The sequence below is a fragment of the Cyrtonyx montezumae genome, unplaced genomic scaffold (genome assembly GCF_038088225.1).
Source record: "Cyrtonyx montezumae isolate F1298 unplaced genomic scaffold, pur_monq_1.0 scaffold_80, whole genome shotgun sequence".
Taxonomy (NCBI): domain Eukaryota; kingdom Metazoa; phylum Chordata; class Aves; order Galliformes; family Odontophoridae; genus Cyrtonyx; species Cyrtonyx montezumae.
This window is the reverse complement of record NW_027072090.1, coordinates 460689-472580: the sequence shown is the minus strand read 5'-3', so window position 1 is coordinate 472580 and position 11892 is coordinate 460689. Positions and strand designations below refer to the sequence as shown.

Below are 11892 nucleotides of genomic sequence, written 5' to 3'. Positions count from 1 at the left end.
GGGCTGTGGAGAGAGCAATGTGTGCTGGGGCCATCCGTGCGCCCACCATAGGGACGTGTGAGCTTGGGGCTGCACGTGGAGCCCCGTTTGGGGTTCCCGTTGTGTTTGGGGCTGGTGGAGATGCTCTCTGCTGAGGCTCCGGCTCCGGATGCCTGACTCTCATGCCTGACTTTCATGATGCACTGCAGGGAGTTTTCGTTTTTGTGCAGTGTCACGCTGCCCTGGAGAGCTGCCCGGGGGCTGCACCGTGGGCCACCCATCCTCTCCCCCCCGTGTCCCTGCCCTTGAACCCACCGCCCTTAACCACATCTGCTCCCCACGTGCTCCCGGATCCGTCTCAAGCCAGGCCTGGCTAAAAAGGGTGCAGCTGTGGCTTTTAAGGGCAATTTTTGAACATCCCCTTCTGCATCCTTCTGTGCAGCCACGCTGTACCCACGGTGTATGGGAACTGTTGAATCACGGCCTGAACCACTGATTGATCACCTGAGCTGAGCACCGAGGCAGCCACAGGGGCACAGCTAAAGGCGATATACCTGTGTGATTGGAACGGGTGGAGCCTGGCTCCACATCTCCCAAACCCCATTTAAGGGCAGACCACCACCGGGGAAGGATCTCTTCTTGGAGATCCCTCCTGCGTGGCGTCCACGGCAAGCCTCTTTCATCCTGAAGCCGAGCCACCATCCTTTGCTGGCTGTCTGTGCACCATCTATATAAGCCTACTAAATATACCATCTTCCATACTATTTTCACTGAGTACCATCCTTGGGGGTTATTTACCATACATAAGGTGATGTTATTTTTCCTCTGATATTGTGGCTTTATGTTGGGTGGATGAGGGGAGTGGGGTAGTGTCCTGCCAGCAGCTCCCTCCCTTACTTTTCTTTGGGATATTTGGAGTTCTTTTGCTGCAGCAGGGAGAACAACCCAGGCTCTGGAGTGGGACCCCCTTTGGAAGGCTGTGCACCCCCGTCCCCCAGAAGTGACCCCATCTGCCTTAGGGGGGTGAAGGCACTGCAGCCTTCCTCTGCCCTTGATCTGAGCTTCACTTCTGGGCTGGGGACACCACTTTCTGTGTCTGTCCCAGCTTCCCCCCCCCAAGGGCTGTTTCAACCCCCAGCAAGACGTGGAGCGGATCAGAACAAACAACATTTATTAGGAAACGAGAAAAACTGTACAACAATAGAACACTATCCTCATCCCACCTTTCCCTCCCCCCTTTCCTATATGACTGGCTCTAACCCTGCTCTTCTACACCACTGCTGCAGGGGGAGACCCTCTCTTTGTGGCTTTTTCTCATCAGGAAGCTGCTTCGCTCCTTTTTCCCCCTCTTTTCTGACTTGGCCTTCAGCTGGAGCTCATCACCCCGGGGCAGTGCCAGCAGCATTTCTGACAGTGTCAGATCCTGTCGCGCCTCCTTGGGGCACATCCAAACGTGGTTGAGCTGCTCCGTGCTCAGCTTCATGCTGGAGGCTTCAGGGACGCTGCAGTCGCAGGAGAGAATCTCTTCGGGCAGTGAGAGAGAGCTCATGCTGTGAGAGGTGATGATCTCATCGAGGTCACAGAAATCCCCGAGGTCTTGGAGCATGGGGATGCTGCTGGGGAGGCTGTGGTTGATCCCCTGGGGCTCAGGATCAGATCCGCTCAGCATCTCAGGGGAGCAGTTGAAGAGCCTCATGGCCTCCTCCAGCAGCACCTCTTCGGGCACATCTGTGTCTAAGCTCTCCAGGCTGTTCTCTATCTCTTGGGGACTGGGGGCAGCAAAGGTACCCGCTGGGATGTTGCTGTGGAGGGGGACGGTGTCACCCGTGGGGATACCACTGCTGCCACCTGGGGCTGCCTCTGAGATGTTCAAGTGTTGGATCTGCCCCTCCAGCTGCTGGAAGGTGGGGACTGAGGGCACTACTGGGGCCACAGCTATGCCCTGCTCCGTGTAGGGCACAAATTGCTCCGGGGGTCGCCCAGCTCTGCGGAGCTGCTCAGCCATTGCTGGGCATCCAAGGTTCTTCTTGTAGTTTTGCAATGGACCTGCCCTCAGCTCCCTTCTCCTGGGAGGTCACCCTGGTGCATCTTTGCCTTCCATCACTCTGGGGTGTGCTCTCCTAACTAGAAAAATCAAGAAACCCACCAAGAGCAAAGCAGAGCATCACACTCCATGTCATACCTGCGTGACTGATGGGCATAACCGGCTCTTCTCGTAGTGGTTGGGCTTCATGCAGGGCCTGCTCTTGTTCTGCCCCTGGGCTCGTTTGCGCTCCATGGGCTCCTGCTCCCCATCCTCGGGCTCCCCTTGCCTCTCTCCGTCCTGTCCCTGTGCATCCAACCTCCCCCTCTTGGCAGGGGGCTTGCTCTGCTTGCTGACAGCCTCCTTCTCCTTCTCTTCCTCCTCCTCCTCACCACCCCCTCGGCTGCCGGGCTCCCCGTTGGCTCTCAGGTAGGCATGGAACCGCTCCTTGGAAGCAATGAACCTGCAGAAGAATCAAGAAGCTGTGAAGAGCTGCACTGCCAGCACCACAGAGCCACAGAGTGCCCCCACTCTCATCCCCTCCTCGACCTCATCCCCATTCCCAACTGTATCCCATACCCCAACCCCAGTTAAATCCCTATCACCATCCTCGATCCGATCTCCTCCTTGACCTCATCCCTGTCCCCATCCTCAAACCCATCCTCATCTTCATCCCCACCCCCTCCTCAACCTCATCTCCATTCCCAACTTCATCCCTACCCCCCTCCATGACCCCATTCCCAACTAAATCCCCATCCCAAACCCCAACTAAATCCCATTCCCATCCCTGATCCCATTCCCTCCTCGAACTTCATCCTCATCCTTGTCCCCATCTCCTTCTCGACTTCATCCCCATTCCCAAATCTATCCCTGAACACTACCCCAATTAAATCCCTATCCCTATCCTTGACCTCATCCTCATCGTCGGCCCCATCCTCAAACACATCCTCATCTTCGTCCCCACCCCCTTCTCTACCTCATCTACGCTCTCAAATCTGTCCCTGTCCCCCTCCATGGCCCCATTCCCAACTCCATCCCACTCCCAACCCCAACTAAGTCCCCATCCCCATCCTTGATAATCCTCGAACCCGTCGTCATCCCAAACCCCTCATGTCCATGCCCAACTCCATCCCTGCCCCCCTCCCTGAGCCCATCCCCACTCCCAACCCCAAGCAAAGCCACTTCCCAATCTCCGATCCCATCCCCACCCCCATCCAGCCGCATCCCGGGACGCGGCCGCGCCGTCCCCGGTGCCCCCCTGTAGGCCGCAGCCCCTGAGCGAGGAGCACCAGCATCTCCCGCTCGCTGCCCCCAACGCAGCCCAGGCCCAGGGACGGCCCCGTGGGGCGGCCGATGTCGCAGGGATCGGGGGGAGCACACGTGAGCCCCCGGGCCCCGCACTCACCGCTCCCGGACCGGCGCCACTGCCGCCATTGCTGCCGCACGCGGCGATGACGTCACTCACGCGACGGGACGGGGCCGGGCCGGGCCGGGCCGGGCCGGGGCGGCTGGAAAAGGGCGGGCGGAGAGCGGGCCCCCTCAGAGCGGCGGGAGGAGCGGGCCGAGGCGCTGTGGCTGTGCTGCAGCGCGGCTGTGTTGGGCTGCTCGCTTTGCCAGCCGGGAGCGCTTGTGCTGCTGCTGAGGACTCCGAAAGGCCGTGGGCTCCCTCAGCTCCGCCCTCTGTGCGGAGCGGGGCCGGAGCTGCCCGGGCTTCTCTTGGGAGCTGCCCCGTGGCCTCGTCGTGCCCTATGGGCTTTCTGGCTGTGGCTTCCCCACAGCTGTGGGCTGTTCGGATGGAGGCCCCACCGTGGCACCGTGGATCTGCGCTGCTTCCCCGACTTGCCACTCTGGAGCTCAGGACGGGGACCGTCCCTGCTGCTGCTCCTGCGACTGCCCGGAGTGCCATCCGGGCCTCGTCTTTGCTCTGGGCGTTCAGTTTGGGCCTGAAAGGGAAACTGCTGCGCTGAGCTCTCCGAGTGCGTGCCCGTGACCTTTCCGTCCTGTGTAGCTGCTGGATTTCCTATGCGTTTGCAGCACTTGTTACAGTCTCCTTCTGGCTCTGGGTCCGTTTGTGGCGGCACTGTGGTGGCACTGTGGCCTGAAGGTGCTGTGTTGGCTGCATTGCTATGAAGTTGAGGAGCTCAGATGTGAAATGCTCAATAAAGAGAGGTGAAGTTTTCCGGCGCTTTCTGGCTGCGAAGGTGATGTTATTTTTCCTCTGGTACTGTGGCTTTATGTTGGGCGGAAGAGGGGAGTGGGGTAGTATCCTGCCAGCAGCTCCCTCCCTTACTTTTCTTTGGGATATTTGGAGTTCTTTTGCTGCAGCAGGGAGAACAACCCAGGCTCTGGAGTGGGCCCCCCTTGGAAGGCTCTGCTCCCCCCTCCTCCCAGAAGTGACCCCATCTGCCTTAGAGGAAGGCTGCAGTGCCCTTCATCCCTGCCCTTGATCTGAGCTTCGCTTCAGGGCTGGGGACACCACTTTCTGTGTCTGTCCCAGCTTGAAACCCCAAGGGCTGTTTCAACCCCCAGCAAGACGTGGAGCGGGTCAGAACAAACAACATTTATTAGGAAACGAGAAAAACTGTACAACAATAGAACACTATCCTCATCCCATCCCTTCCCTCCCCCAGTTCTGAACAAATAACAGTTATTAGGAAATGAGAAAAACTGTACAACAATATATCACTAACCTCATCCCACCTTTCCCTCCCCCCTGTCCTATAAGAATGGCTCTAACCCTTCTCTTCCACCCCACTGCTGCAGGCCCCATCGACACTAAGGACTGGAAGGTTACATCGTCTCCAGGAGAACTGAAAATACGAATTCAACGATAACGTTCATGCAAGGGACTAAATCGCCCCCTTTAAGGATAAGTGTGGATGTTACCTTGTTGCATGACTTGTATGTGTTATTATTGTAAGGAGAAGTGGTGATACCACTGCAGGGGGGGGTGTCTGCAAAAGGGAAAAATTTGCAATGAGTAATTGAAGGTAGGACGATTATATATATATATAGGGAGGGAGGTAACCGCTCAGGGAACTCAGGCTCCTGACAGAGAGGGTGAGAGCTCTTCATTCACAGGACCAAGGAACAGGGAGCAGAAAATATAGAGGACTACCAACAAAACTGGGTGCCCTGTAGTGTTCGACTTGTGAGAATACAAATTGGGAAATTTTGGGCAGGGGTGCGCAGGATATGACTGCTCGTATGGAGCCCCTGAAGACTATCCTTGCTGCCGAGAAGATGGTTTACCCCGCTGCCGGATGCAAGCCGGTAGGCGGAGGAGGCAGAGGGATGAGAGAACGGTGGGGTATAGTGATGCTCTTAACCATACTGAGCTATCCTGGCAGTGGAACTGCAAACCCATGCTCAAAGTGCTACCAATACGTTAAATACGGTCGAACCACGGAATGGGCATTATCACTCCATACCCACATAAACGCGGCCTGTTATGATAGGAACGCATTATAATTGCTAGGCATGACCTCTGGGTGGCAGCTAACAAAGGAAAAAGTGGATTTATAAATGGCCGTGCTTGTCCAAAGGGAGAGGAGAACATCTGTTTCACTAAATCAGGGATGTGGGGATATTCTGATGGCGGGGGGGGTCCAAGATCAATACAAGGAAGAGCTAGTGAGAAATGTTACCAAGCAACTGCAGGTCAAGCAAAAAATGCAGGAAAACAAAATACAGAAGAACAAAATGCAGGAAAACAAACAGTCACCCCTCTCTGATGAGGTGAGAAAAATCCTAGGGGAATCTGGACCTACCAAGGGGGTTAACCTGTTCATTAACCTTATGCAAGAAATTGCCACTGAATTACATATATATCCTCATGTTGGATATGCGGGGGGTCTCAGATGACAGAACAATGGCCCTGGAGAGGGGAGGGACTAGAACCATGGCAATTACTAAATTGGAATCATACTCACAGGTCAACTGAAATGAGACCAGAGGGATGGATACTTAGTCATGAAGTTATTGGACAAATCTGTATATCAAGGGAAGGAAGGCAATTTAAACGACATTTGGGAGTTACCCCCTGCAAAATGGTATTAACCACAAACTCCACGGAGGGAGCGGGACATTGGTGGCCCGGCCCTCCCCAGGGATACTGGACAAATAATTGTACATCTCTTACTAAGCACTCCCTGTGTTGGAAGAATGAGAGCAATGAAAATCCCTTCAGGGAAATAGAAGCCTTAAAGGAATTTTGGGAAGAGCCGGGAAGGAATGTCTCAGATTGGAGATCTCCTGACGGACTATTTTGGATCTGTGGAAGACGGGCATTTAATAAATTGCCAAAAGACTGGAAAGGCACTTGTACTATTGGGATAATACAACCAGCCTTTTTCCTATTACCTAGACAACGGGGGAAAACTCTGGGAGTGCCACTATACGAAACTCTGGCTAGACAAAAACGAGAATTAAAAATAGGAGGGACTCAAACCTGGAAGGATGATGAATGGCCTCCACAGAGAATAATAGAATACTACGACCCAGCTCTGTGGGCCCAAGATGGTAGTTGGGGATATAGAACTCCCATCTATATGCTGAATCGAATTATTAGGTTACAAGCCGTGGTAGAAGTAGTAACAAACCAAACAGCAGAGGCCTTAAAATTAATAGCCTGACAACTCTCACAAACCAGGGCAGCAGTATATCGAAATCGGTTAGCTCTAGATTACTTACTGGCGGAGGAAGGAGGGGTCTGTGGAAGGTTTAACACCTCCGAATGCTGTCTCACAATAGACGATAGCAGACAAGCCATAACAAATATTGCAGAAGAGATAAAAAGAATTGCCCATGTTCCGGTCCAGAGGTGGAATTCAATTCTAAACGATGATTGGTGGAATCAATTATTTGGGGGCGCGTGGTGGAAACGACTGGGTTTCATGATACTGTGTGGGATGATTGGACTAATATTTATACCTTGTATAATTCCATGCCTCATTCGGATAATACCTTCCGTGATACAAGAAATGCAGATTTCTGCAATGCCAATAGATCCAGAAGAAGCAAAGTCTGGAAGGACCCACAAATTGATGGTAGTAAAAACTGAAGCGGCTCCATTTTTGCAAGCTGCTAGGAAAGCAGTATTGAATTTAGAATACCGGACACGAATCACTGATGGGGATCAAAAAGGAAATGGGGGATTGTGAAACATGTAAAGGTGATTCGTGTCAAAGATAAAAAGTCAAAGCTGCTGACACAATACCTTCGGACTGGCATTAATTCCAATTGGTATACAAAGTTACTTGAAGGAGTAAAATGTCCTTGTGAGACATGGAAGGATAGAACTTTATCTGCATTTCAAACACCAGTCTTGTGTAACAAAAAGCGTATTCCTCACACCAAGGGGTGAAACACAGACCTTGGAAGATGAGCCTGGAATGCACCGAGAGATGGGGCCAGTGGCCCTTTTCGGGGTACTTAGCTTGGGGAAGCTGATCCCTGGAAAAGGACCACATGGCGCCAAAGGTGCTCCTCCCTTACTGATTTATCTGTTGGGCCAGCTGTGTTAAGCTTATCGCTACCCCTCCTAACAAAATACCAGTGAGGGGCTCTTCCCCTTCAAGGTTTGAAGATTTACATCAAAATCAACCCTTAAGTGTAATCCTCTCTATAAATCAGAGTTTGGAATGTGATGAATATGTATGAACTATACTTTTAAATAGGTATTCTTTCTTTCTTTGCGGTGTGTCGTTGGTGGAGCGAGACTCCCCGGCACACCCAGCGCTGCTTGCTTATTGCTTTTCACCTTTTGATTATAATAAAATATTCTAAAAACTCAGATTGGACTCTGAGCGTTTATGACACCCCCTTTCCCTCCCCCCTGTCCTATAAGAATGGCTCTAACCCTGCTCTTCCACCCCACTGCTGCAGGGGGAGACTGAGCTGCTCCGTGCTCAGCTTCATGCTGGAGGCTTCAGGGGTGCTGCAGTCACAGGAGAGAATCTCTTGGGGCAGCGAGAGAGAGCTCATGCTGTGGGAAGTGATGATCTCATCGAGGTCACAGATCCCCGAGGTCTTGGAGCACGGGGATGCTGCTGGGGAGGCCGTGGTTGATCTCCTGGGGCTCAGGATCAGATCCGCTCAGCTCAGGGGAGCAGTTGAAGAGCCTCATGGCCTCCTCCAGCAGCACCTCTTCGGGCACATCTCTGTCTAGGCTCTCCCGGCTGTTCTCAATCTCTTGGGGACTGGGGGCAGCAAAGGTACCCGCTGGGATGTTGCTGTGGAGGGGGACGGTGTCACCCGTGGGGATACCACTGCTGCCACCTGGGTCTGCCTCTGAGATTCTCAACTCTTGGATCTGCCCCTCCAGCTGCTGGAAGGTGGGGACTGAGGGCACCACTGGGGCCACAGCTATGCCCTGCTCCGGGGGGGCTGCGGGGGTCGCCCAGCTCTGCGGAGCTGCACAGCCATTGCTGGGCATCCGAGGTTGGCCGGTGGGGGCACGGCAGTGTTTGTCCACTCGAGGCGGAAGACACGGAGGTCGAAGTAGCAGCCGCACGGGGCTCTCCACATCTCTGCAGGGATAGAGGGAAGTTGTTGGGGGAAGGGTCTTTGACACTCCCTCCCCCGGAGAGCTCCCACTGCGGGTAGGGGCACGTCTAACCTGGTGGGAGAGCCTCGGCTGCGCCGGTTGCCATCGGTGTCACCGTGAGCGGGGCTGCCAGCGGGGGCTGCTGCATCGCAGGGGGCTGGCAGGGTTTGGCTGAGCCTGGAAGAGATGAGGGAAACGGCGTCGATCCCCTCCCCAACCGCCAGGAGGAGCCCGGAGGGGGACGGAGAAGGGACGGAGAAGGGACGGCAGCGCCGGCGTGGGGCGAGCGGGGCTGCTGCTCACCTGCGCTGTTGAGGAGCTCAGGATAGATGAGCATCGGAGGTGCCAGGGAGAAGTAAGAAGCAGAGAAGTAAGCAGCAGAGAGCTGCGTCTGCTGCTCTTGAGCAGCGGCTCCAACTGCCAACGGTTGGGGTCTCCTGCCGGTGGTCGTTACTGGGGGTCCTCGTGCTCTGTCCCCGCCCACCACGTCCTCCTCACCTCCAATGAGCTTACAGGGTTAACCGCGAGGTGCAGCCACCTCACCGTGGCCGTTAGGAGATGGGAAGGGGTCAGAGCTCCCATCACTGCAGCCCAGGGGGGATTTCTGGGGCTGTGGAGAGAGCAACGTGTGCTGGGGCCATCCGTGCGCCCACCATAGGGACGTGTGAGCTTGGGGCTGCACGTGGAGCCCCGTTTGGGGTTCCCGTTGTGTTTGGGGCTGGTGGAGATGCTCTCTGCTGAGGCTCCGGCTCCGGATGCCTGACTCTCATGGCTGACTTTCATGATGCACTGCAGGGAGTTTTCGTTTTCGTGCAGTGTCACGCTGCCCTGGAGAGCTGCCCGGGGGCTGCACCGTGGGCCACCCATCCTCTCCCCCCCGTGTCCCTGCCCTTGAACCCACCGCCCTTAACCACATCTGCTCCCCACGTGCTCCCGTATCCATCTCAAGCCAGGCCTGGCTGAAGAGGGTGCAGCTGTGGCTTTTAAGGGCAATTTTTGGACATCCCCTTCTGGATCTTTCTGTGCAGCCACGCTGTACCCACGGTGTATGGGAACTGTTGAATCACGGCCTGAACCACTGATTGATCACCTGAGCTGAGCACCGAGGCAGCCACAGGGGCACAGCTAAAGGCGATATACCTGTGTGATTGGAACGGGTGGAGCCTGGCTGCCCACAAGAGAAAGCACCTGCTAAAAGCCAGGTGTCCTGTGTGCTGCATGTCCCTTCCATCCTGCTCTGCTCCACGCTCATCCTGCCTGGCCACAAGCAAACAGGCACAGCGGAGCTGCACAACGCTCCCATGCTCCACCCGCTTTGTGCAGGGACACTCCAACCTTTCCCCCAGGCTGGACGTATTTGGGAGCTGCATTTTCTCCTCGTTCTTTGAGTTTGGAACGACACTGCTCAGATCAGATGGGCATCCCAAAACACCTACCACACAGAGGCATGGGGCTTGCTATTTTAGCACATTCTGCTCTGTAGTCCCAGTCAGCGACTCTCGTGTACCGCTGCTCCCTGGAGCGGCCGTGCAGCTGCAGAAAGAAGTCACAGTGAGACCTCACCAGGCAGCCCAGAGGAGGCAGAATGGCACAGGAGCACTGCAGGAATGTGCTTCCACGAGGCAACGGCACCAGGCTGGGGTAAAGGATCCTTACGGGTGCACAGCTGCTAACAAACCAGGCTGCAGAGGTGGTCTGCAATGCTAAGAAAGGGCTGGATGCTTTTCAGAGTCACCTTTGGGCTACTTGCAAGGCAGAGCAGGAAGCGACTGTAGGCAGTGAAAGGGAATATTCACTGTGGGCAGGAACTACTCAGCCCCATGCAAACCAATAGCCAGCCCTGAAATAATGAAGCTCGTCTGAATGAAGCCTCTGTTTTTGAAAAAGCACTGCAGTGGCCATCTCCTTTGGTAATGGATACAAAGCCTCAGGAGCACCGAGGACAACGTTCTAAATAGAAAGGCACGGAAACTTGTCTCTCTCATCAGGAGAAAGCACTAGAAGACACTAGAAACACAGATGGCCAAAGCTTTGAAAGAGCTACTTAGCAGGGGGTAAGGTCATCCCACAGCCCACTCTGGGCCCACACGCAAGCAGAGCTCCCCCAGACAGCAGCCAACAACTTCAAGCCACAGCAAGTATCCCAGTACCGTGAGCGTGGCTGCTCCCCACTCCCGGATCCTGGGGATTATTTGATGAGCCACGTTCCTCTTTTCTTGCACCCCTGTCCGTATCTTCACGGTCAGCGGGACGTCCAGCACCTGCAGAGAGGGCAGAGTGAGGCCAGGCTGGGGCAGGACTCAGCTCCACCTGCTCACGTCCTGCTGCCAGCCCATGCTCGCACTCACCGAGTTCATCCCTCGGACAGTCTGCTCAAACTTGTTAGATCGAGTCATGAGAGCACAGCCTCCGCCCTGGGGAAAGAAAGAAAGAAAGAAAGAAAAAGAGGGCACAATCAAGACTTTCTGCCTCCTCGCACAGTAAAGAGCAGCCCTCTGCTCAAAGGAACACAGCTCAAACTCCAAGACTTTCCAGGCTTGGTGTGGTTTTCTCTTCATCCGTTCCCTTTCTCCTTTTTCCCCTTCCCGCTTCTGCCTGCTGCTCAAGCCTAGCGTCCATAAATGACCTGCTAACTCTCCATCAAACTGACAGCAGCAGATCAGCTAGCAAGAGACAATGCCAACAACAAGCATCTCCAGACAGAAACGAGACATGCTGCAGAACATCTCACCTTCTCGGAGACCAGGTCGATTGGACACCCAGCGTTGATCTCTGCAAAGTCCACGTCAATCGTTTGGTTCAGGAGCTCTGCACATTTGGTCATCGTGTCTGGAAACGCTCCCTCCAGCTACCAAAGGGCGACAGTTTGTGTGAGTTCAAGAAGCAGCTTTTCTCCTCAGAAGTGAGTTATCCTTTGTCTGCTTGTCACCACGGCGGCACTCACCTGCACCCCAAAAATATCCTCAGTGTGGTGCCGTTGGAGGAGAGCCCACTCAGAGGACTGGCCCTGAAGGAGGTTTGTGCACACAGCCATCCCCCCACAGGTGACGTCTGCCCCAAAGCGTTTGCAGGTCCTTCTGAAAGGGAGCTTACCACACTGAAAGACAGCAGAGAGATCCTCTGTCACGAGCTGAGCTCTCTTCCAAACGTGCTCATATTAGGCACGTTCTGACAGAAGGACAGAATTATCCAGCTACCGTGGTCAGTGGGGCCAAGTAGAGCTTGCCTTGGATTTCCAACTGGAAAACAACCAGGGATGGAGGAGCATGTTAGCAGAGCTGAACCGGCACTGGTTAAACATGACGAGATTCCACTTAGCCACGTGATCACCTGTCTGGAGCAA

At 54.7% G+C, this 11892-nt stretch overlaps 1 long non-coding RNA gene across 1 annotated transcript; it reads right to left on the bottom strand.

Moving 5' to 3' along the window:
* Positions 1-9990: 9990 nt before the first annotated feature.
* LOC136059666 (uncharacterized) lies at positions 9991-10965 on the bottom strand. The gene is made up of 3 exons (XR_010623296.1): positions 10898-10965; positions 10700-10810; positions 9991-10082 (listed from the first exon to the last, which is right to left on the bottom strand). It is a non-coding gene; the product is annotated as an uncharacterized LOC136059666 (long non-coding RNA).
* Positions 10966-11892: the final 927 nt, after the last annotated feature.